Source organism: Struthio camelus, chromosome 5 (genome assembly GCF_040807025.1).
Source record: "Struthio camelus isolate bStrCam1 chromosome 5, bStrCam1.hap1, whole genome shotgun sequence".
In the NCBI taxonomy this organism is placed as follows: Eukaryota; Metazoa; Chordata; class Aves; order Struthioniformes; family Struthionidae; genus Struthio; species Struthio camelus.
This window is the reverse complement of record NC_090946.1, coordinates 15,839,735-15,862,926: the sequence shown is the minus strand read 5'-3', so window position 1 is coordinate 15,862,926 and position 23,192 is coordinate 15,839,735. Positions and strand designations below refer to the sequence as shown.

Sequence of the window (23,192 nt, the reverse complement as noted above, 5' to 3'; positions counted from 1 at the left end):
GTAATTCAGAGAAAGTATGGAAGAGCAGATAATAAACCTGTTCAGGATAGGAGGTGAGTGAGGGAGGCTATTCAGATGAAATCGCAGAGGGAAGATGCCTATGCAGAAATACAATTCCTGGAATTAAGGTTCATCTCCTTACTCCTTTGAGCCTCTAAGGGCACCTGTAGCCTTGCTACTGCCTCACATCTGCTGAACAGGACAGTGTTGCTGAGTCTTTGCACATGTCATGTCATTTCGTTCTGGCAGCAAGGGAGGTGCTTGTGATAATTCTCCCAGGCAGTTGCTCGGGAGGACCTTCTAGCACTGGCTGGCTTGAGAAATGAAAGGGATTCTGAAGAAAAGGTGCTGAATAGGGAAAGAAAGGGCTGATCTTTCGATGCGCCTGCAGATAGAAAATTAAGAATAGCTCCTGCCTGCAGTGATGAAAGGAAGGGCAGATACAGCTCAGTGCCACTTAGACTTGTCCTGCCAACTTGGTATTAAGGACAGTGTGATTCAGGGACCAGTTTCTGAGAAGATACATGCTGCAGATCCCAGCCTGCTGAGCCTGCAGTACAGCAAACTCCATGTTGGCAACGGGCAGAAGTGGAAACCTACTTTTGGAAAGCCTCGTAGTTCTGCAATATCTGATGCAGGCCAGTGTTGTATAAATATGCATTACTGCTGCTGTCCGGAAACCCTGCAGGTCCCCAAACACTTGTGTGTTGTAGCTTCAAGTGAAAGTCAGTTGGTTCGTCTGATCATATTCTGTAGGAATGAGGTGTTACAGCTTTCAGCAATAAATCGTGGCAGTGCGGCTCTGCTGCTGCATGGTTTAAAAACCATGGAAATCTCTGTACCCTCTCATCCCTGCTTAGGGACTTCGGAAGACCCAGGACAGCCGGCCTGGACTGTGGTTGTTAAAATTGTGGTTACCAACATGTGGGCGCAAATTAAGCTGTGTGAATCTGTCCTGAAATCTCTACCATTTTAAAGAGAATACAAGGCAACTGGAAGACATTCTGGAAGACAAGAGAAAGCCTGCCTGAGTTTTAGGTGAATAGATAAAATGTTAAGAGAAAGAAGGGTGCAGTTGTTTCTGTAGCCCTGTTTAGGGTCCTGGGAACAGTGTACCCTGTGGAGAGATGCAAAATTGAGTTCATAACAGAGGGGCTGAGGGTTTTCAGACCATGCTTGTAAGTGCATGGTCTTTGGCAGGACTTAATAATTGCATTGCAACAGGGTTACAAGGTCTTGTTCAAAGTCTGCTGAAGTCAGTTGAAAAACTGTTGACTGCAGGGAGCATGGCTGGCAGTCAGTACAGCATCTCTCTTAAGGTCAGTTCAGGTATTTATCTCCTTTATTTCAAAGTCCACATCTAGAACAATTTTATTTGATTCGCAGCTTAAAAGTAACCTCAGTATGAATCCCTGTGGAAAAAAAACAAAAAACCCAAGAGGAAAATAATCCAACAGCTCCTGCTCCGCCATCAGTAAATGTTGTGCCACTGGGCTGTGGCTGGCAGCTGATGCCTGGAGCCAAACAACCACCACTCACTCTTTCTCAGCTTGCCTTGCTCTGCAGGGATGATGGGAGCAAGCACTTGTTGCGATTAGGATGCAAAGAGGTACTGCTCAAAGGCGGAGATGGGAGCCTGCAGACTCAGCAATAATTGTACACCGGGTTGATGAGGAAGAAAAAGCTCTGCCAGCAATAAGTCATCCTTTCAGAGAGCTAATTTGAACTTGTTTTTGTCTGTTGAACCCTTCAGTCCAGTCCCACTGTAGATAAATGTCACGCAGTGTCTTCTGTTGGATTTGAGGGCCTTTTATAACAACTTATTCCTCATTTATCCTGCTGTCAGAGGGAAGTTATTCTGCCTGCAATCCCTGTTTGAGCTTAATTTTTTTATTTTCTGTAGCACTAGGGCTGATAGCTTCACAAATCTTTTACAATAACTCCTCAAACTCTCCCCTGGCCAGTCCAGCAGCATGACAGCTCCATTTAATATGTACTGTCTGCTCTGGCTTACTGCCCCTAGACTCATTATTTTGCATTTCTCTGCATCAAACTCCAATGTTGCTAGCCCCAAAGAGTCATATATCAATAGTCATGAAAAAGAGAGAGTCTTTGAAATTGGTCTGAAAATCCCAAGCCTCTCCTTGGAGCACCTGGCTTGCACATTCCTTGTATCTTTTCCTGTCCGCTCTGTCCTTTGCCCAGCCCTGTTGTGTGTGTGTGCGCACCCCTCTCTCCCTGCCTGCTCTGCTCTATTCGTTGACAGCTATAAAGTGAAACTTCCCGAATCTTGACCCTGCAATTCTCATGGCACGAAGCATTTCGCACCTGGGACGTTTCACTTTCTTTTCCTGCTGACATAGTGGCAGGTTAAGGCTTGCAACTCTGCCTTCTCTTCACCAGCCAAGCAGCCCCCCAAATGACTTGGATCCATTTGGACTATTGTTGCAGGGAAAATAATGGAGAGTGTTCTCTGTGGTGAATGTTTTGGGGTATAGGCCTCTCTTTTATCATTTGAAGTGTAGTCTTACCTTCAGGCCTTAGGGAGGAGATAGTCCCTCTCTGAAAAGCTTACAAGCTGAGTACAAGATACAGAATATCAGCGGGCAGTTCACCTGTCCAGATGTTGACATCTAACATTTCAACTGGTTACCCTCAGCCCCCTTACCTAGGCAGCAGAGAAGAATAGGCACTTTCATCTCATCCTAATGCAAATGTACAAAACAGGTCAGATAGATTGTGTCTGTCTCTTCTCATTGATTACAAAGAGAGTCCAGATGATGGGCTCTCATGTAGATGTCTGTTGTAGGCAGGATTCATCTTGCCTATGTCTCGACTAGGTACATCAAGCAGGTTAGGGCAGCACAAAAAGAGAGCAAGACAGTGTTGAATGTAGTCTCTTTTTGTCTTGGCTAAATACTGTCTATCTAGTAAGCCTGTGCATCTTCCCTTGTTCAAGAACCTGCCCTTCATTTTGATTCCTTGCTGGCTGAGGGCTAGAGGGACATCATTCAGACAGCAACTGCAGTATGTGTTTAAACACCTCCCAAAGATTGTCTCCCTGCTCCCTGTGGGATAGAGCTGCTCGTGGGATAGAGCTCAAGGAACAATTTTCCAATGTAAAGTTTCAACTGGCAAAAGTGGGAATTGGGCAGCGCTTAGTATGTTTTGTCCCTCTTTCATCCTTTTGTACTCTGAGACTGAGCAGCTGATAGTGTAAGTTCGGGTAACTGCAGGATTACTCAGATACTTCCCACGAGCTCCCGGTGCACATGCCTGGGCAGCAATCCTGTCATGTTGCAGTGGGAGAAGACACAAGGCCTCTAAGTTCAGGGCTGAGACAAAGGCATAGGGACTTCGGATTTGGGGCTAGCTCCTGATAGCAGCAGGAGCTCTGCGGTGCCTCCAGGTTCATGGCTACGAGGACTGCACTCTGGGTGCTGAACTGCTGTCTTCAAGGCTTTTTTCTAACACTGGAGCACTATTAAATGCTCTCAGGGCAATAAGGCTTTGGGGTGATGCTGCTAATTACTGTAGTTTTCTATCCTACTGTTGCTAAACGTTCACCATTGCTCTGGAAGTCCCTGGCATGGATCACAGGGAGCAGGCTGGAGATGGCTGAGAGCCGTTCTTGCAAGAACTGAAAAACAAAGTTGAGCCAACTGGTAGGAATAAAGCCTTGTAGCCTGAGGAGGATTTTCTCGACTGGTTGAGTTTCCCCTTTGTTTGGGAGCTCTTGTTCCATCGTGCCTTTTTCTGAGGAAGAATTAGCCCAGTGGCAGAAATGTGGTGCACTAGGCCTTTCAAGAGCAAATAATCTGTCCATAGCAAGAGCCTGCAGAGCTTGAAGTCAGCCTTTGAGTCTCTGTGCAGCTGATTGCAAGCCTGCTCTACCCAACATGTGCCTCAGAAGGGGAGGGTACTCTGCCGGTCTTTTTACCCTCAGCCTCATGCTTGTGTAGTTACTCTCAAATCCTAGGACTCCTAAGAAAACCAGACTCAGTTTTGTACCCCACCCTTCTTGTTGTTACAGAGACTCATGCTATAAATCCTGTGAACTCAGGCCCCCATAAGTGAATGTTGAGCCCTGGAAATCTACTGTGTGCAATACAGCCACTTCAAACTCTCCAACTGTGGTTTTCAGCCAGTGCTCTAGAGCTCTCCCAGGGGTCCCTGGTGATTTCTGAAGGGCCTGCAAAAGGCATACAGCAAAAACAACAACTATTGTCAGGAGGCTTAAAGATATTGTTCAGGAGTCGGCACAGGAACATTTTTAGGAGTCCTGAAACTAAAACAGATAAAAAAAAAATCACTGTTCTATAGCAAACATAGTCTCTGCAGTGAAAAACCAAAAGTCACAACTATAACATGCCCAGTAAGAGAACAGGAGCTGTCAAAGGTATTGGCAGTGTCTTTGCAATACCAGAGAATTTGTTAGGGAAAAAATTTCTAGCTGACTCCTGGTGGGAAGCATATGTACCATGCTCCAGAGAAAGACAAAACATACCCCAGCTTCCTCTATAGGATTCTTTCCTCACGCCCGCTCTCTTTCCCAGCTATGTGTATCCAGTACAAAGTCTTCTACTTTACAACTCTTGCTTCTAGGGTACAGAGACAGTTACATGGCAGTTAGGGGGAGTACACGAAAACCTTTGGGAGGCTTTAATTCGGGAAGGAAGGTGTATCAGAGCCTTGTAGTTAAGACCCGCAGCCTGTGCTTTGCTCTCCTATTTCCATTGTTGTCCTTCCCCTCTGAACTTTGGTACAATAAATAGTGTCTGTGTTTGAAGAGTGTCCCAGCAGAGAGGCATCTGGCACAGCATCAGGCACTCGCAGCTCCATGTGCAGCTTCTCAGAGTTTCTGCGCGCTTCTGCCTTTTGCCTGCTCTTTGTGGTTCCTGCTGGTCAGCGGTGGATCACTGGTGGCTAAGCGTGTGCCTGTCCCTTTTGCCTGCTCATCTAAGGTAATTGTTACCATTATTTCTTCCAACTGGCGAAAACAAATCAGCAGGGGCCCAAAGAGCAGCAGGGGCCCAAAGAGACGTTAGCCCAGGGTTTTGGTTTGCAAAACCAGTGCTTTCGCCCTGGAGCGAACAGCCTTCTGCATAGGATGGTAGCCACCTGTAGAGCTTTGTTGTGCTCTGTTGTTCTTTGATTCGGCACTGATAGGCCTATGTGGAAACCTAAGTGCTGTCTACGTGCCACACCGAGAGCAATGCAGCTCCTTTACACCGCCCTACGCTGCCTAAGGCTGCTGAGCACTGAGCATTTGCATTGGTATTGGTCTTCAGTATTGGCTTTTTACCTGGATATCAACCTGCTGCTGTTTGGATATATGCCTTCAAAATGATGCTTTTTACTTGTTAATTTTTACCACTGACAGTACACTCACTGCCTTGTCAACTGGAGACAGTTCATAGGTCCTGGGAGATGGGCAGTGGCTTTGTTTGGCTATTTGCTTTCTTAGTTGAACAGGTGCATATACTAGCGCTTGAAAGCTGATGGGAGAAACCAGGATCCACCCGTCTCTTTCACAAAGATTTTGTAACTGTGACCTTCCTAACTTACTTCTGTAGTATAATTCCCTAATATAATATATATGTGGAACTAAGTCTCTGTAGACAAGGCTCCTAGGCTGTATAAAGCCCTAGGCATGGGAAATAATGTGATATGTTAGTTACCCAGAGCATCATGTACAGATGCTCTGTGTAGCATCTGTTACACAGAGCTAACCCTTTTGTGTAAAGCATTTCCTTAACATTTTACCTTTGGAAGGGGAACAGGGATAAAGTCTCCCATCTCGGAGAACCCACGTTCCCTCCCCTACTCTACCAGAGGCTTCATCAGTCTCTGATTCAGCTCTGCAAATACTGCTTAGTGGCTTCAAACTGCATATGAAGTAGGCTAGTATTATTTCCCCTGTGTAGGCTAGAGCGAGGGAGAGAAAATTAAAGCCACTTGTCTTAGCCTGAGTCAGCATCACAGAGTTACAACTGTGTCTCTCTAGAGCCTAGTGAAAGGTCTCTGCCTTATCTGACTTGATATTTTCCAGGTTGCGCAACTCTTACATCCCCTAGATGCAAATATTTTCTTGGGGATGGCCCCAGTTGCTCAAGGAAGGTGTTTGCTCAGTTTCTCATGCTTTGCAATTTTAAGCTTCTCAGCTGTGCGCAGCTGAGAGAAAGAAGGGGGAGTGGTGCTAGGTGTTTTTTTCTTTTCCCTGTTGTTGTTCCTCATCGGTTGGCTACTTTGAAACAAGCACGTTGTGGTTTTCCTTAAGAAGCAACATGTTACTGCAAATTCAGCTTCAGAGAGTTTCTAGGAGCTTTTATCTGCTCATGTTGTGGCTGTAGTGGGCCAGTTACAGAATATATGTAGCACTTAGGATACTAAGTCTGTAAGTTCAGCCTGGTAGAGTCCACGCCAGCCAAACTGAGTAATGCGATTATTCCTGGTGTGTGGCCAGCACGTCAGCCTTCCCACAGTCACTGAGTAGCAGCTTGGAAATGACAAAGCTGTCTTGCTCCTTTGTATCATCATGTAGATCAGGCAAGAACAGCAAAATTAATGTTATAGCAGGATGTTGTCACAGGAATCAGAACCTAGTGCTTTGCAAATAAATATCTGTGTGTTGTTGTTTTTGCCTTTTTTTTTCTTTTGTTCTCAGCCTCAGGTGTCATCTTGAGACCTTGCAGCCATGTGTCAGCCTTTTTAAAAAAAGGTGGATATTGTCTGTTAACTTAAGGCAGATTTCCTGTTTGATTTGAGACAACGTGTCTTGAATTTTGCCAAAATATGTGGAAGTACCTTACAAATTAAGTCTGTGGAATGGCAGCCACCGGTTGAAACAGCTTCTTTACAGTAACTGTCTGTTCCTCTGCAGTGTTTGAGGCCTAAACGATAGCAGCATTAAACCTTTATGTAAGAAATACTAACTTCTAATTATACTTTTCTTCAAGCAGAATGGGTTGCTGAAGGTAAAAGGGGTATGATTAATGACAGGCCAGTAGAATCTCATGAAGCTCTTCATCCTCCTGTAGTCTGTAAATAGGCGTACAATAAGACTACCTTATGGGTGGTGTTTAAACTTTCCCTTTAACATACTAATCACCAGTCCTAGAAAAGGAACAGCCCAGGTTCAATGACCTGAATTCTGATTTGGAGTGCAGGTCTTATCTAAGATAGAGCAGAAGGAGGGTGCACAGGTAGAAGACAAGATCGTTTTATGAGGTTACAAACTATTGTGGGTTTTTTTTTTTTGCATACAAATCCTAGATCCTAATCAGCCTGTGGCAGAGAGAATTAATTCAGAATTATCCCAAGTTTTTAAAGATGGATTTTGAGGATAAGCTAACAAACCCCAGCTTTCAGAGCTCAATGCTTTCCTTGCTATTAGAGTATCAATTTTTGTCTTTGTTAATATATTCACTGTCTACAGAACACTGCAGCATCTATTTTTGCTTGAGCAATGTTTCAAGTTAAAGCTACTTTATTTGACATGCAAGCTGGTGGTTTTCACTGGGCTTTTTCTGTTTAAAAAGGCTTTTTGCAAACATCTGATGCATTTTTTTTTAGCTGACGTTCCTGTGTGGGACCAATGAGAGCTATGTAAGAATTGTACCCACTACATGCTGTGGTACATCGTGTCTTACATTGTACCCCTTCATGCTGTGGCCTTGAAGGGTCATTGTAGGGACATATATGGTCCTGAGGGAGTTGCTTTCTGCAAATGAGAGTGGATTTAAGGGTGAAATCGACAACCGGTTTATTTCCAGTGAAGTGTGAATGAAGTCCAAGAATAAGAAACTGCTATGCATGCCTTAAGAGTCCTGAGAAATAATCCCGGTTAACTCTGCTGCTGGCTGATGAAGCAGGGAGTCCTTATCAGCACATCACAACTTTCCAAAATCTCTCCAATGTCCGCAGTCTCCCCCAGGCTCCTGCAGAAGGGGATGATCATGCTTGAGATATGATCATAGCCAGTCACACAAACATTGGTCATCAGCTTCCACATTTCACACTTTCTCTAAGTTTTCCAAGAGGCCTGACAGTAATGGCAAGACTGTAAAAATCCACAGTTCAAGCCAGGACTCTTCTTGGAGCTTTAATCTTTGAATTTATCTTTGATTTCTAAGCAAGGAGAATTTTGGGCCACCAAGGATTTTGAGAAACAAATGGATCCATAAAGTAGAGCTCCTGATTGCAGATATTTTGGTTGTTCTCTGCCAGCTTAAAAAAAAAAAAAAAAACCCTCAAAGAGCTGTTTGTTCAGAAGTAAAGGTTTCTGTGATTGTTCTTAGTGACTCTTTCCTCAGGGGGATCATTTTCATACCTTATGAGTAATTTCTGAGTCCAACTTGAAGCTCACAAGACAGATCGTGCCTTGACAAGAGTTAGCGAACAAGAACTAGGAAGTTTGCATCATCTGATTAGGCTGGATCTTATTCTTAACAGCTCCAGTTCACATCACCTATCCTTTTTTTTTTTTTGCTTTCTTTTTCTCAACCACCAAAAAACCAGCAGCTTTTTGACATTTAGCATTAGTCTAAATGTCTCACCGTCTTGAATAGTCAAAAAGGCACTATAGACGCGTTTTGTGGGTATGGGTGAGGACAATCAGAAAGGGATCCTGGATGGCATTGCTCATGCCGTCTGCTGCACATAGCACCAGGCTTGTACACCCTGAACGACAGCTCCATAGCTGTTACAATTCATATCTATAGTAACAGACTAAAAAAAAGCTGAAGGTGAGAAAAGGCTAATGGGTGGCAGTGGCTAGACTGTGATGTTCTGGAGTACGGACCATCTTTTTGTCACATAGCCCCTTCAGTGGTATTTGCCATAGCTCGAGATCGTCATATGAGGTTTTTGGCTCCCTAAGGCCTGGGGCCAGCTTTCAACCCCCTTTCTAGAAAACATGGCATAAGTATCAGAACTTCAGTTCTTGTGTTTTTGCTGGTGTCTGCAAGGTCAGATACTGAATGTAGTAGTAACCAATAGAGTAAAAGCTCAGCAGTGGTTTGCTAGTTGATGGGACGGGATAGAGAGGGGTGAGAGCATGAAATGCTCCTAGCAATTAGTTGCTTGCAGAGTGATGTAGGTCATATAACAAGTCTTTGCTCACCTCCATAGTATAGTAGTAGCACGTGCGCGCGCGCACGTGTGTGTGTGTGTGTGTGTGTGTGTGTATGTGTGTGTGTGTATATAATAGTATTTATAAAATAAGTTTTACTTATAAAAATAAAATTGCATTATTAGGGGTTGAAGGCAGACGCAGGGATTTTTCCTGGTTGGCTAAAGGGAGGTTTTTTTGATTTTCTTTTCTTGTTATGTTTTAAACCAAACCCACAGAATCATAAGTCATCTTCATCTGTGCTAAAGCAGTTCTTCAGTTTGTAGTCCCTAGACTTTGTCTAACAGAGGCCTGCACCTCCACTAGGATGGTGAAAACCAGAGAGCGCTAGATAACACGTTTTGTCAGTCCTCTTTCAGAAACTCCTTAGAGATGTTCTGCACATCCTTAGGAGCCATTGCTAGCGGGAAGAGGGTCCACTATCTAATGAACAGGACGCTTATGTAGTATTTGAGATAGTTGGGGGACGTCAGTGCTTAGTTTTGACCCTGCATCTGAAACATGCTTGACTTGGGAGAATCCATCTATCTCTGTAGTATCTCTAGTTATGTTCCTCTTTTCTCCCCGCTCCCTAGCCCCCAACTATTTACAGCTCTTAAGGCAGTGACAGGCTCCCTCTGGACCTGCAGAGGGTCCTTTAGCTGTTATTTTAACACAGATAAGCAGGACAATTCTTTCTCCTGGAAGAAAGGACAACAGGGGCCCGGATAACAACTTGTTTAGTTCCTTATTTCTTCTGGTCTTTGCTGTCTTTCATACCTGCTCTGCAGGGTCTCTCTTTGCCTCCCAGCTGTGCACCTCCTGGGCTGAATAAAGGTGTATTTTTAACCTCTCCTTTCTGAGGAAGTGTCGATGTCTGCCTTGCTACTGTCTCAAGACCCTGGGAGAGTTAAGTGCTCTGAGTTGGCTAAGGTTGAAAATTAAAACAAATGAGATCCTCAACCCATGGTGACTGCCTTGGTTTTAGTGACTTCACGGAAGCAGTGCTACCTTTTACCCTTTTCTTAAAGTGATCCTCCAATGTCACATCTCAGTTTTGGCGCTCGCAGGTTTGCTTCTGACTCCTCAACTTATGTTGGCCTGTGGCCTCTCCTTTCCTTTGCGAAACTAAAAATCTTGTGCCTATTGCATAATAAACATGCACAGTGGCTTAGGACTGTCAGGTGAAGTAAGCTTTGAAATTCTAAGTTTGCCTTTTGTGGTTATGCTTTTTGAGGCCAAATATAGAACTGTTTGCATGAGCCTTATAAAGTCCAAGAATAAATCCAGTGAATGCAAATATGTTTCTTTTATAAATGTGTCTCTGCAGTGCTTGCATCCCAAACATTAGTGCAGCAGGAATAGAAAGCCTGAAAGGCTAGTGAGAGAGAGAGCCACGTGGAAAGAAATTGGGAGGTCTTGTATACAAGCCTGGTAAAAAAGAAGTAATTTTATAGCCTGGGGACACCTTATTGCTGCAAGGTGTTAGGGAAATTGCTGGCTTCGGAAGACAAAGATTTGAGTGTTGTATGGACAGAAGGAACGCTCGGACTTTAATAGAAAGTAATTCTCCAAAGGGGAAAGTTTGGAGTAGGAACTGTTTTTTTTGTTTGCAGAACACCCAGCCGGTTGAGACCTTGCCCTGGGACCAAAGTTGGTTGCCGTTGAAAAGAGTAAAAGATGGTTGTGGGCTATATGAGGGTCCTCTATAACATCTTTCATGCCCAATAATCTCTTAATGCTGTGCTAGTCAAATTCTCTGAGCTGGGAGCCAGCTTAAAAGTTACTCTTCTACTCTGTTCATATTGAGAAGTGTATTATAGTTTGAAATTTCAAAAATCCTCTCTTTTTTTTCTTTTTTGGTAACAGTGTGATTATCTAGAGTGGTAATAACAATACAAGGAAAGAAAGTGTGCCTATGCTTGTGTATATGAAATCTAACAGTGCCGCTTTAAATCACTGCTTTAGTCCTCTGGCTTCCTCTTTTATTCTTGCTAATGTAATGAAGATCAGTTGTGTGCCAAACATCTTATGCTTTATATTAATTTCTCTGAATAACTTACATATCCCCTGTCTTTTTATTTAGCAGCTTCTCCTCCTTTAGCCCGCTGTTTCCATTCTGCCTGAAAGCGTTTAGCTGCATGATCTTGGCTCAGTCTCTACGTGTGATGTACGGCACTGCTGTGTGTTGGGAGCCGCTGGGGAATGATGTTGCTGTGCGGAGCAGAACACCCGAGTGTTTGCCCCCCCGGGTCACCAATGCGCACGCGGCTACGGAGGAGCAGACTCCTGGGTTGGACAGTGCTGCCGCAGGGAAAACCGTTTAGGAAGCAGACGTTCCCTGGCAAGTGCCCTGTGACCCTGGGACACTATGATCTAGTGCTTTTCAATTAGCAGCAGCATATGCAGCATTCTCAAGTGTGTGGTGCAGTGGCTTATAGAGATTTAATTGGGTAGGCAGCGAAAGAGAGAGACGGTCTGTTCTGTCTGCACAGAAATTGGTCTGGCAAGTTTCAATTTGGCTTTACAAGCAGCACTTGCCTACACCTCATTTTGTCTCTAGTGTGTGTGACCTTTTCTTGGTGCTACATGGGACTGCCTGGGGAGTTAGCCATGCAAAGCTTGATCTATGGTTGATGGACATTGCCAAGTCTGAAAAAAGGACATTTAGGTTAGCAGGGGACTTGCAGACTTTTCTTACCCTAGACGTTTTTTTCTCTAAAGACTTTGAAGATGTTTCTTCTTTCTGTTTCCAGCCTGTGTCCAAACTCCCTTGCATATTTTTTTTGTTCATTTTACTTCATGAATAATCTGTCTGACTGTTTTTCACAGAGAGTTGTCATTCCCTGAGCTCGGGGTATTATGGAAATGTGCCCTTGATAGAGCTGTGCTCACAGCAGCGTCTGCATGCTGACTTTGGTTCGTATTGCACCTCTTTCAGAATGGGAAATGTGGCTAATATGACCAAAAAGAGCACTTGGCAGTGCTTTTGTGTTGGTCCAGGGAGGATGAGAGCCCTGTGTTGTCCTTTCCTTCATGAATTGTATGTCTGTGTAGAACAACAAGTAAACTGAGTCAAAGATGGGGAGTAGGGTCTCTGGGGGTGTGATTACCATGAGAAATGCAGCGGGGAGGCCAGGCTCTGGACTAAAATGGTTCATCCAACCCTGGGCCTATTTGCTGCCTCTACCAGAGACATCCTGAGTGACTGGGGATCAGTTACTCTAGCATTAAGTTTCAGGGGAAAACAAGATGCCCTAGATCCTTAGGGAATTCTAGAATAGCTAGGTACCTAACTTTTAGGCCTCATCACAGGGACCTCAGTGGCTCTGCAGCTCTCAGAATGGCTTTGTGTATTTCTCAGTTAGGTTGGCAGGCTTCATTTGACTTCTGCATTGAGTAGAGCCACATCCCATGCAGGTTTGGTGTCTTGCTTTCCTGTGGTTTCTTTTCAGCCTTAATGTGCCTTTGGATGCTGGCTATGAGCCTGCCCAAATCCTGCATGTCGTTGTTGCTGCAGGCTCCTAAGGAAACTCTGGAAGGAAATATCCTCCACCCCCACCCCTCCACTTCTGCTGATCATGCAGTTTTGCCACTAGATGCTGGAGGTTGTGACAGAGGTGACGTGACGGAGGCGTTATGATTCTGTCCCCTGCATAATCAGCCACAGCCATTGATGGGAAGTGTAATCTTGCGGCAAAAGCTACAACTTGGGTGATCAGAAATCCCCAGCCTTACCAAGAGCTTCCTGTGTGACCGTGAGCAAGTCACTTAAGGGCTGTGGGTTCCTCATTGCAAAGTGGAGTTTTTATTTCTTTGATCTGCTTACACTGTGAATTCTCTGTGGAGGACAGTTCTTCAGTTGGGATACATAAAGGACCTAAACCTACATGGAGGCCACTGAGAGATGAAGAGGAATATGTCTTGTTAGGTTGATGCCACTACGCTTGCAACACAGGCAGAGCAGTACCAATTGCATAGGATGGACTTCCTGTGTGGTGTCCTTTCATCTGTCACTCCAGAGCCAAAAGAGGGAGATTCCTCCTTCTTCAGTATGGAGGGCTGTAGTTGGTACATCTGAGCCTTATTTGCAGCAGATCTGTGCTATGATGGTGATTCATTTAAATAACCCACCTACAGCAACACCGCTTTGCTTTTTTAAAATCAGATTGCTGCAGAGGGAGGGAACGCAAGCGTCACAGAAAAAGGTCCTATTGTGTCTGATTTACCATGAGGAGCAGAGTGAGGTTTGGGTAATCCAAGACCCAGCCTTAGATCTGATCCAAACTTAGATCTGACGCCTCAACCTTTAGGCCTTTGTCTTTCGGTCAAACTGCTGCTGTGTGATAATTGCTCAGTATTGCATGCGCCGCAGATTGATGGCCTCTGCCTGGCTTCAGACCTGGGCAGGTCTGATTAATTCACCCTCACTGACAAGGGGGTGGATTCAGAGATGTATGAGCTCTTCTCCAGAACTCTGCCAGCCATGCTCCATGCCTACCTTGTTGATGAGCTCCGGAAGTTGTACTCCAAGTTACAGCTTGCGAGTGTAGCATCAGGGGAGGAAACTTGTGTTAGAGCAGCTAAGTCTGTTCTGGCATAGCTTGAACAAGAGCAGGCTTGGGCATGTCACCCCAACCCTATTTGAAGAGGCTGTCTGCAAAGAGCGAGCCGCATGCCCTGGCACACCTGAGTTCGGAAGTGTCTGCCTGGGCCACGTGCCTCCATTTGTCTTGTGAGGAGAAATGTTTGCTCTGACCTAGGTGTGTTTGTGTAATGCCTCGCCACGCTTTTCCCCTCCTCTGCAACTTGGTTGACCGAGTTGTGTGCCTTGTCTTCCTGCCTTGGGCCCCGCTTTCCCAGGCACCTGTCAGTGAGAACATGACCACTGCAGAGCGAGGAGGCCAGCCCAAGCATGTGCTGGGTGAAAAAGGGATTTGTTTAGCAGACCCACTCAGCCTGTAAATCAGTGGCGTGCCCCTGACTATCCGCTGCATAATGGCCGATGCATATGCATGCTTGCTAGCAGCACAGCCATTCAGCTGGGACAGCATCATGTCACTGTGTTAATAAAGTGTCCCGGGGAAGGAGAATGAGAGGGGAGTCTCAGCAGTAGCCTCCCTGCTGTCCTCCCTTTATCTCTTCCCCCAGCTGCCCACTTTTCGTTGGCTCCCCAAGATGCACCGTCACTTGCTTTTCGGATGCATTTCCTTCTCCCAGCTATGCCAGAGCAAGCCCCGCAGGTTTGCTCTTTACCATGGAAGGGCTCTGCAAGGGCTAAGTGGATGCAGGGAAATGATCATTACATTTGATCACATAAATTAAATGACTTGCTAATAAAGGAGACACTTTGGAAGCAGACCCCCTCCTTTCCCCTCATCCTAAGATGGACTGTCCTGTTGCTCCCTCACTCGCAACCGCCCACAGCGCAGAGAAGAGACTGTTGTGACTGTGCCTGCTCTGCCCTCTATCTTGAAAAATGATGAAAAAGCAGCTGTGCCACCTTTTCCTGGAAAAGACACAACTTGGAGGATATAACAGTGCTCTGTGATATCATGTGTGAGAGAAGTGGGGAAGTGGGGGAGCCAAATTTGATACTAACAAAGGGGATGGTTTCTCACCACGGGGGTACTAGTAAACCTGTGGAGCTCCTTGCCGAAGGATGTTGTGGATTTAAGGAGCTTACAAGGCTTCAAGGGAGGCCAGACAAGTGCTTGGAGGAGAGCTCTGTCGAGGGTTGCTAAATAGACAAACCACGCCAGGTCCAGGAAATCCCCCGAGCTGAAAATAGTTGGACATTTGGCGAGTATTAAAGGGAAGTAGCATATTTGTGTTGTCAGGGGAGGGTAGTCTTCGGCTGCATCAAAGCGTGGATGCTCTCACAGTCTACTCTGGCACTTCACAGAATAACCCGATCAGAATCCATCCAGGCCAGCCAGGAGTCTGGGGCCTGTTGAGCCCTGTGTTCGGGAAGGTGCTGTCCTGGATACTCTGTCCAGCCCTGCTGCTGGCACCGGTGGGACGTCTGTAGAGCTAGCTGTCTGTGCGAGGCAATCACCTAGGCTTCCCGCTGGCATCAGTGCAGAGATTTAGGCACTTTTAGAGCGTGGTTCCCTTACCTACTTCAGTCAACTAGTCAGGTGCCTCCACTGACTACACAGGGAGTTTTCATGGAGCTCTAACATAGCTGTGTATCCTGTGCAACCGGTGTGCAATTCCCTTTTCTTGTGGGGGTGGTGGCTGATACAGGCGCTTGATCATTTGTGTAAAATTGTTTCTCCTCTGCAGAGCCAGGGCCTGTCATTTTCTCTCACTCCTCTATGTTTCTTCTCCTTCTAGGGGGACTTGAACCATCCCCAGACAAGAGGACCCTATTTCTCTGCCGAGCTGGTTAGCCATCCAAAGGGTGAGTGTCACTGGGAGTTGTTAAGGAACCAAGGCCGGTGCTGTGCTAAGATATTAATTCACTGTCTCTTCAGCTACTGAACAACAAGTTGCACTTCTTTCCGCCCATTCCCTGTTCCTCTGGTTCTGGACCTTTCTGCTGCAGTGGCTGTGGCAAGATAAGGCATGTGCTTCATGCACTGTTTCGTTCCGTCAGATCAGAGTTTACCAGTATTCTTGTAATATTATTTTGCTCCAAAAAATAACTTTTTTAAAAGGTCATTTCTCAAGAAATATATTTTTTTAGGGATTAAAAGATCAAAAGCATTATCAAAACAATTTTTGAAACTTCCCAGTTGCAGAAACCCTGTTTCCATGTCCATTTTTTTGCTAAAAAATTGCATCTGTGTTAGGATTTAAAGCAAGCAGGAAGCTGAGCAGCCGGACCTATTTCCATTGCAAATTCTTCTAAATGAAAATGGCTTAGATGCGTTTCCTGAAGCTAGCTTTTTAATTTTTCCCTGTCAGCAGTTGTTTCGGAGGAATGGGGAAGAGTGAGGAGGGAAAGGAGAATGGAAATCTTGAAGAAGGAATGCCTTTCTTGAATGCAGGTTATAATTTTTTAGTCCAATAAACGATGGTTATGCTCAGGTCAGGTCCTTTCCTTATGTGACATACAAGGTCACGTTAAGCCAATGGCTTTCTCCTCTTCTGGAGCCATGTTTCACCTGAGAAAAATGGCAGTGAGCTTGCATTCCCTGATGCTCAGCTTCCCTCTCTGCTCCCAGCCCTATTTGTTGCATCTGCATTTCCTCACTGCCAACCCTGTTTTCTTGCCCCCGCTGCTAGGACCACATTAATAAGCCCAGCTGGACAAAGCTGGCTTTGGCTAGAGCCACGTGGTCTTTATTCCTCCTGCTAGTTCCGGCCAGGCTCATTTCCTTCATGACGTGCCCTATCTATTGTGTACTCACACTCAGCGAAAGCTACCCGACCAGTTGTAAATCCCTCTATGAGGTGATGTTTTGAGATTTTTCCATGCCAGTTGTGGTTGTGTTTTAGAGGTGACAGGACCAGAAAACAGCCCTAACATAAACCTGAAACCAACTCATACCACGATACAAAGCAACTTCTTCCCTGGCAATGTGTTTGGTGGTGTGTAGAGAGACAGTTGCTGGTCTCCAAGGCCTTGGCACTTAGCCTTCATCTTCTGGTCTTGGCAGACATTGTCAGCCCAGCAGCGTGTGCAGTGCTTTTCCAGACACACTGCGCTTGGGCTGTTCTTTGCTTTTAGATGAGCTGTATAACATATGTCTCTGTTTGACCATGACTCTTGCCCTCCTGCAGAAATGGCACTCACTGTATGCTAACCCTCCTGCACGGAGAAGTTTGAAACTGGAAGCGCATTTGCTCTTTGAACTATCCCCGTTCTCTCTGCTGTTTGCTGGCAGGGGCTGTTGGGGGGGCACTCTGGCAGGAGGGAGGAAGTCTCTTCCTGAGGCAAAAGCATGTCTCAGCTGCCAAATGCTGTCTGTGACCTCCATAGAGCACACTAAATATGGCCCTTTGTTTGTCAGTCCTGATGGTTGCTGCCCCGGCTTGTTTCGGTGTCAGCTAGTCTCTTCCTCTCCGCCTCTTCTATTCTGTGCATCGGAGCATCCACGTCTTTGCCTGTTGCCGGTGCCCTCCCTGCGCTTGTGACACAGTTGTGATTTCATTAGGATAATTGGAGAGCAGGGCTCCTCTCGGAGCAGGTTGGGCTTTCCCGCCTGTGATTTGCTCTGCCACTCCAAACATCTCTGCAAATGGAAGCTCAGCTCTACAGGGGAGCTGCCAGCTGTGACAGTCAAACACAAAGACCCAGCGGGAGACCAGCAGCTTTCCCATCCAAAATCTGTACATGGAGCTTTTTGTTGCCCAGTTGCTGCAGTAGCCTTGTACACCGTGGGACTGAGTGTTTAAGACTCAGGATGGGAAGTAATGTCGCTTGAATTTAGTTCCCAGCTTTGTCACCCAGTTGCTTGATGACTTTGGGCCAGTCCTTTGATTTCTTTGCCTTACTTTGCCTGTCTGTAAAATGAGGAGAATGATAGTGTTTCTGTCACAAATGTCATTGCACGTGGCCAGCATCCCCTGATATAGCATCGGCTGCCCCATTTTTTGTATCTCTGTGGCTAGGGGATTATATCTGAATTTGCCCCTTCTTATGCTGTTGCAGTAGCAATCTGCTGCATAGGCAACAGAGAGCCAGGCTGCTGCGACATGCAACAACATGGCAGGAAGACTCGTTGGTCCTGGGAGATGCTGTACTTTTCCCTGGCATCTTGCCTGCCCCTGCTCCTTTATCCCCCAGAAGCGAGTTGAACGGAAGCATCCCCAGGCTTGGACCAACCCACGAATCCCTGAGTGAACGAAGCTGCTGTAGTGAAAGTCTTAAGATACTTTAGGAAAGGCCGTTGTAGAATAACCATCCGAGAGACGGTGTCTTTTGTAATTCTCACCCTGTTTTTGGGCAGCATTTGTTCCAAAGCTTGATGTTAATAACTGTATTTCCAGAGATACGCTTACATAGGAGCTACATACGTATCTAATCCAAGTTTATGCTCCATTGTGCCTTATGTCTTGCGGATGTATTCATAGGGAGGGAAATAATGTGTTACAATTTGGTACCGAGTCCAGCAAGTCAAAGGACTGCTTAGAGCCCAGGTTCAGGATTGCCAACACATTTTAGCAGTTGTAGTTGTTATCATCTGTCATGTGGGTCTTGTTGTAACTCTCCTAGGGTACCTGTGCATCCCTTCATATGTTGAAGGTATATCACGCTACCTTTCACCAATGATTTATAAATGGGATTTTAATGCAAAGTAAGACCAAATGCTGGCTCTTCTCTTGAGTTCTGTTACTGTTCAGGCCTATCCATCATGCAAAGTGTGTTCTTCATTTGTTTTTCCAAAGCAGGCTGAGAGGTCCGGGTAAAAGTTGCTGTTCTAGGGTAATGTCGAGTGCTGCCTGCCCAAGGGGGGAAGTGTCTGCCTCCGAACCACGTGCTTGGCTCCGGGAGGCAGGGAAGTAGATGAAAGCAGAGGAGCCGTGGCGGTTTACAGTCATCCGCATCTCAGCAGTGAGAGCTTTTCCTCCCCCACACCACTTTCCCACATGCATCGGCAGAGTCAACACTAAGCGTAGGTTCTGACTGCCAGATTAGTGCTCTGTTTTCATTATCTAATCGTCCCCTGTTGTCCCAACCTACTTTGTAGCTATGTTTTGGCCTTCGTTTGTTCACCTTTACCCAGACTTTCAGTCAAAACTCCAATCTCCTTTTTCCTTATGCTTGCTGCTCTTGCTTGTATAGAGAGCCAAGCAGCGCTTAAGAGTTAGAGCTGCCATTTATCATGGGCATAACTGAAAAACTGGCTTTGATGATTTTTTTAAACCAAGGACCCTGCCAGGCGCGCATGTGACTCGTGTTCTCAGCTAATCACATTGGGCACTAGCCCAGGAGGTGTCGCCCACATGCTTGCCATTATAAGGGTCTATGTTCAGCAGTGGGATGGGACATGTCCTCTGCTTGGGATGGGCTGCTTGCTTTCAGAGAGAAGGGGAGAGCAGTCATGGCAGGCGGTGGAGATCCCACCACGGTTTGCATGCATTTCACAGCACCTGCCAGAGTTGCCTGGAGGCTTATGGCTCCCTGTGCCACATCTGTGATGCTGGAGATGGTGGCTTTGGCGTGGAACAGCCCAGGGACTTGAGGGGATCCTTTAGCCATTTCATGCCACTAAAGTTCCCCCCACACCAGGGAGGCAAATGTAAGTGTAACAAAGGAAATTAAGGAAGTTGTCTGTGCTCGCATGCAGGCCAAGAATGGAAGTTTTAATGATAATCTGATTGCAAATGCTGCTTTCTGCATTGGGCGTGTTTTGCTACAGACTGTAGTGCTATATTGCAGATTGTTAAGGCTGCTGTTGTTCTGCTGTATAAGCTCCTGTGATAAGGGACCTGCTAATCTTTCGAGTGTAATCGGTTTGATGACCTGTATTGGCTAAGGGGTGATTCCTTCACTGATTATCAGTTCAGACAGAAAGCTCCGGGATAGCTGATTTGTAAGCTGTGTTTATCATGTTACTGACTTCTGTAGACTGGTTGCTGCTTTCAGTAGTTTAATAAAACCATTAGGCATAGCTGTGACCACCAGCTGTTTTTCTTACAGAGTAAGCAGACAACAAAGAACTTTATTCAACTTGCAATTTGGGAGGAAAAGGAAGAACAGCATAGCCAGGCCAGCTCACTGCTAATAGCAGAAGATTGTGCTGCTTTTTTATATCATTAAAATACCAAACAAGGTGCAATACGAACAACTCAAGTACAAACCAGAAAATAGAAAACTGGCAGCTCTTTTAGCGGGAATGGTGCCCTGTTTTCCTTTGTCCTCCCATCTCTCTGGCCTGTGTGATGAGGGGCTACCTGCAAGTCACACACACGGGCACAGACTCCTGCCAGCTATCTGTCTCCTAGGAAAACAGTGACAGCTTCAGATGCTGAGTTGCCTGCCGGATATGTTAGTGGGATGGAGAGGGAAGAAGAGCAGGGACTTGACAAGTTCTTTGTGCTTGGGTAGGTTCTGGCAAAGGGATTGTATTGCCAGAGGCACCTAAACTAGAAACTGTGCAAGGGCTGGGCCCAGTGCGAAGACCCGTCCATGCCTGTTCAAAACCTTGTGCAAGGCGATGGCTCGCACCTTGGTGCTGGGACATGTTTATGACTGTTGTGGAGAGACAATCACTCTCTTTTAGTCCTTGCGTGCACCTTGAAACTGCCTAGAGCTTTCTGCTATTCTTCCTCCAGAGTTTCCTGCGCCTCCTTGAATGGGTGCCTATATTTGAAGCCTCCTACATGATGTCATTCTTGTCCTTTTTCCTCCTCTGGAGCAATATTTTTGCTCTTTGGCCTTTTGGGGCAGACTGTCTGTTGCTTCAGATCTTCAAGAATTTGCAAAGGACGGAGGAAGCCATTCTGTTCTTTGTAGGCTTTTCTTTTTTTCTAAGTGTAAGGCATTTAGTATCTCCAAGTTGTTTCTCCAAAGCACAGCCACCATTTGCAGCTCTTATTTCATCTTTGGCATGCCTTTCTCTTTTCAGCTGTGGGCTGTGCTGTCTGGAGTTTGTGAATATAAAGCCAGCAACCCAACAGCCAAGCACATTGTGATAGATTTGCAGCCCACTTGTTTGTTAATTTAAAAAGCAACAAGTAAATTAAAATGAAGCATTGGATAGGCTGTGACTCGTAACAGAGCTTCAGCTTGCCAGCCTCATTTCCCTAATCTCTTTTAGGCTGGGCAGGCCACTGAGAACATCAGCATTTTGATCCTTGAATGAAAACAAAGGTGGCATTTCAAGCCACTGGAGGGGTTCTTTCAGTCCTTGCAAAAGCTGTATTTAAGATGTTGGTGACAGTGATGTGCACTAGGAAATGGAGGAGCCTAGACAGCAACAGAGGTGAGCCAGCAAGGTTTGCCCTATCAGTGTTTTAAAATCACCAGGGAGAATTCTCAAATTGCGAGTGTGTCATCCCAGACTGCTGATGAGGAGCTAAGATGAGCATTATGGAGAACTATAGACCACTTCTGCCTGCAAGGCATCTCTGCTGAAGGGAAATAAGATCAAACACTGAAGTGTTTGTAGTCTACAGGTTCATCAGCTCATGTGTACAGGGCTTTTGGAAGAAAGCGCACCCAATCTGAGATGTATCTTGAAATTTGCAGAGATGGAACTGATTTTTGATGTCTTTAAATGCAAAGCTTCCCAGTTGACAAGCAGAGTTTAAATATCATTTTAGTATGCTCAGTAATGAAGAGCAGTTGTAAAACTTCCTTTGTAGTTAGCGTCAATATAGCAGTGCTGCACAAAAACCTGCCTCTTGACTCACGTGCTTGGGTTTGTGTTCATCTTGGGAAGAAACAAGGCAATGGGAGGAAAGGGAGGAAGCAGAGAAAGCTCCTTCTGTGATCCTGTTTAAAGGGTGTAAGAGGCTCCTCAACAGTGACTGCATTGAGAATCTACTGCAGATCCCTCTCCCTTGACACCTGAGCTTTCCTTTAAGCTATACTGACAGGATGGGACGTGCTGGATGGGCCAAGCCTCCGAGTGCCTCCCCTCTGCTCGCACCAAGCATGTTTCAGAAGATTTTTCCAGGCTGTCCTAGCTTTGCTGTGAGTTCAGCTGTGGTAATCTGTCAGGCCCCCAAACCCTGTCTCCCTGTTTGCAAAAAGGGACTGTGCAGAGTGTCAGGCTCTTCTGTGCAGGACAAGCTCGAAGCAGGGACATAGCTGGACCTGCGTAACATCTCTAACCTTTATGCTCAGCTGCCTTAGGTCTGACAGTGCTGTTCTATCTTAGCCCCACGAAAGCTCACCTGCAAGGGCTTTTATCAAGCTTCTCAGCCCTAGCTCCTGCAGCCGAAGCCTTTGTGTTGCCTCTCAGTGCCTGGCACGCTCAGGCCCAGAAGGAGTTAAGGGGATATGCCTTCCTCCCCTCCCTTTGAGGCAAAGGTAGGATGCAAGCGCCCACCCAGGAATAGGCATGGGGTTGGGGCAAGGCACTTGCTCTGCCTGCTCCCTGTACAAGGCTGGCAGATGTTCCTTGTTTCCTGAAGCTGTGCTGCTCCCGCTGCCTGGGAAATCCACAGAGGCGGGGGAGAATTCATGGGCTACTGGGCTGGGAGCAGCTGCTGCTGCCAGGCGGAAGCACTCGCTTAGGCTTTCCTAGACAGCTTTGAATGGGAGCCAGGAGCCCTCTCTCTACGGGAGAAAATCCATGAGGTCAGGAAATACAGCAGCAGCTCCATGCTAGGGCTGCTGGCTTGGCACTCACATCCCGGCCCTACTTCTCCCCAGACAGTGCTCCTGAATGGCTCTCTTCTGTGGCATCTTGCTTGGCTGTTTGTTCGACAGCCCTGCACAGCTTTCCAGTGCTCCAACAGTTAAGAAGGGTGCTAGGTACCACAGAGGTGATGGCTTTGGATGGGCAGGGAGAGCAACGGACAGCTGACCCAGCTTAGGCTCAGACTATTGCTGCTTAGCGTGGGACTGAGAAACTGTGCTCTCATGTTTTGCTCTGTTATTTTTTGGTCAGCTCTGTCTGGGATCTGCATTAGCTGCTGAGAACTGCAACCTCTAGTTTTTCCTCCTCTGGAAAATCTCACACCAGAAAAGGCTTTCACAACAATCAACAGGCTGTAAATTCCCATCCGGTGAGTCCCTGGCTGAGTGTGGTAACTTGGGTCTGTTACCATCTCTCCGGCAGAATTCCCTGCTCTTCCCTACCTCCCCTTCTTGGGAAAGCCAGAAATATTATCTTTGGAAGGAAGGGTTTCTTGAGCCAGACTACGTGGGGTTGTTCACCATGGCAGGAGGCACTGAGGAACAACTATCCACCTCTTGAAACCTGTGCATGCACTGATGAGTCTGATATCTGTGCTCTTCCCATGTTACAGCTCGTAATGTCTGCAGTTTGATACCCAACCACATGCAGCATGATCCCTGCAGCCACTAATGGATTTTGTACAGATGGGATGAGGCAGAGAAGGAGTGAGGAGAATTGCCTTTGTCTAAAAGAAAATCCATTGGTTTCCTCTGCAGCAACCACTGAAGCACTGCTAGCTGCAGCCTGGGACAGGCCTTGTGGAAGAGGCAAGGCTC

General features: G+C 46.2%; 1 protein-coding gene across 11 annotated transcripts in view; it reads left to right on the top strand.

Annotated features, from left to right (window-relative positions):
* HRAS (HRas proto-oncogene, GTPase) overlaps window positions 1-23,192 on the top strand; it is a 59,385-nt gene that overhangs the window by 11,121 nt on the left and 25,072 nt on the right. For 5 of the 11 annotated variants that reach the window (XM_068944699.1, XM_068944694.1, XM_068944695.1 and 2 more), the window contains one exon: window positions 15,452-15,518. The exons of 2 other annotated variants lie outside the window; for them this stretch is intronic. The gene's annotated coding sequence lies outside the window, so the exon portion shown is untranslated. Of the gene's footprint in view, window positions 1-4,769; window positions 4,965-15,451; window positions 15,519-22,626; window positions 22,745-23,192 lie in introns of those variants that run through there. 4 more of the 11 variants (XM_068944700.1, XM_068944696.1, XM_009674371.2 and 1 more) reach the window with 3 other exon arrangements.